This window comes from Pongo abelii, chromosome 10 (genome assembly GCF_028885655.2).
Source record: "Pongo abelii isolate AG06213 chromosome 10, NHGRI_mPonAbe1-v2.0_pri, whole genome shotgun sequence".
NCBI classification, from domain to species: Eukaryota; Metazoa; Chordata; class Mammalia; order Primates; family Hominidae; genus Pongo; species Pongo abelii.
In genome coordinates this window covers 32,493,136-32,495,159 of record NC_071995.2, presented here as the reverse complement: position 1 = coordinate 32,495,159, position 2,024 = coordinate 32,493,136, and the positions used below count along the sequence as shown (strand labels likewise).

At 45.0% G+C, this 2,024-nt stretch overlaps 1 pseudogene; it reads right to left on the bottom strand.

Moving 5' to 3' along the window:
* Positions 1 to 997: 997 nt before the first annotated feature.
* On the bottom strand, positions 998 to 1,113 carry LOC112135926 (U6 spliceosomal RNA; annotated as a pseudogene).
* Positions 1,114 to 2,024: the final 911 nt, after the last annotated feature.

The following is a 2,024-nucleotide window of genomic DNA, read 5'->3' as shown; positions in this document are numbered from 1 at the left end:
ATGAGTGATGTCAAAACCCTTTGAGGTGATAGATATGTTAATTACCCTGATTAGATCATTACACATTGTATGCCTATATCAAAATCTCACATGGTACCACATAAATATATACAATTATTATGTGTCAATTAAAAATAATAAAAGCAGGAAACTCCAAATAAAATGTTTAAAAAGCTTGTCACACTTCAAAGTCACTTGGCACATTAAAAAATAGTTTCTCCTGCTTCACCCTTGAGAGGTTAATTTTATGGAACTAGGGCAAACCCAGAATCTGTTTTTTTTTGTTTTGTTTTGTTTTGTTTTTTTGAGACGGAGTCTCACTCTGTCGCCCAGGCTGGAGTGCAGTGGCGCGATCTCGGCTCACTGCAAGCTCTGCCTCCTGGGTTCATGCCATTCTCTGGCCTCAGTCTCCCTAGTAGCTGGGATTACAGACGCCCACCACCACACCCGGCTAATTTTTTTGTATTTTTAGTAGAGATGGGGTTTCACTGTGTTGGCCAGGATGGTCTCGATCTCCTGACCTCGTGATCCACCCGCCTCAGCCTCCCAAAGTGAGCCACTGTGCCCGGCAGAATATGTATTTTTAAAAACCACCCAGGTGATTCCTAAATTGCTGCTACAAAGACCAATTTGGGGAACTTGTGATCTAAATGCTTATGTATATTTTGTATGTTTGTTTTTTTCAAAATGAATATAAAAAATATGAGGCTGGGCACAGTGGCTCGCGCCTATAATCCCAGCACTTTAGGAGACTGAGGCGGCTGGATCGCTTGAGCTCAGGAGTTTGAAACCAGTCTGGGTAACATAGTGAAACCCCGTCTCTACCAAAAATACAAAAATTAGCCGGGCACAGTGGTGCATGCCTACAGTCCCAGCTACGGCAGAAGAATCCATTGAGCCAGGGAGGTGGAGGTTGCAGTGAGCTGAGGTCACGCCACTGTACTCCAGCCTTGGTGATAGGAGTGAAACACTGTCTCCAAAAAAAAAAAAAAAAAAAAAAAAAAAGGAATGCTTGATGAATTTGTGTGTCATCTTTGTGCAGGAGCCATGGTAATCTTCTCTGTTACCATTCCGATGTTCCAATTTTAGTATATGTACGGCCGAAGCAGGCACTTTGTTTTTTAATGGTGTTTGGAAGTGACAGTTTTAATTTTTTTTTTTTTTTTGAGGCGGAGTTTCACTCTGTTGCCCAGGCTGGAGTGCAATGGCGTGATCTCCGCTCATTGCAACCTCTGCCTCCCAGGTTCAAACAATTCTCCAGCCTCAGCCTCCCAAGTAGCTGGGTTTACAGGCACCCACCACCATGCCCAGCTAATTTTTGTATTTTTTAGTAGAGACGGGGTTTCCTCGTGCTGGCCAGGCTGCTCTCAAACTCCTGACCGCAGGTGATCCTCCTGCCTCAGCCTCCCAAAGTGCTGGGAGTAGAGGCGTGAGCCACTGCGTCCAGCCTTTAATTTAAAACATTTTTAAGTAATGGAGGCCAGGTGTGGTGGCTCACATCTGTAATCTCAGCACTCTGGGAGGCTGGGGTGGGAGGATTGCTTGAGAATCAGGAGGTGGAGGCTGTAGTGAGCCATGATTGTACCACTGCACTTCGGCCTGAGCAACAGAGCAAAAAATATAAAATAAAATAAATATAATATTATATAAAATAGGCCGGGTATGGTGGCTCACGCCTGTAATCTCAGCACTTTGGGAGGCTGAGGCAGGCAGATCACAAGGTCAGGAGTTCGAGACCAGCCTGGCTAATATGGTGAAACCCCATCTCTACTAAAAATACAAAAATTAGCCAGGCATGTTGGTGGGCGCCTGTAATCCCAGCTACTCTGGAAGCTGAGGCAGGAGAATCACTTGAACCTGGGAGGCAGAGGTTGCAGTGAGCAGAGATCGTGCCACTGCACTCCAGCCTGGGCAACGGAGCCAGACTCCATCTCAAAAAAATAAAATAAAATAAATATTAAGTAATGCTTTGCATTTCTGGAAAACATTCCTTTTCTCCTTCCTCCCCACCCACAGTGGGCTTC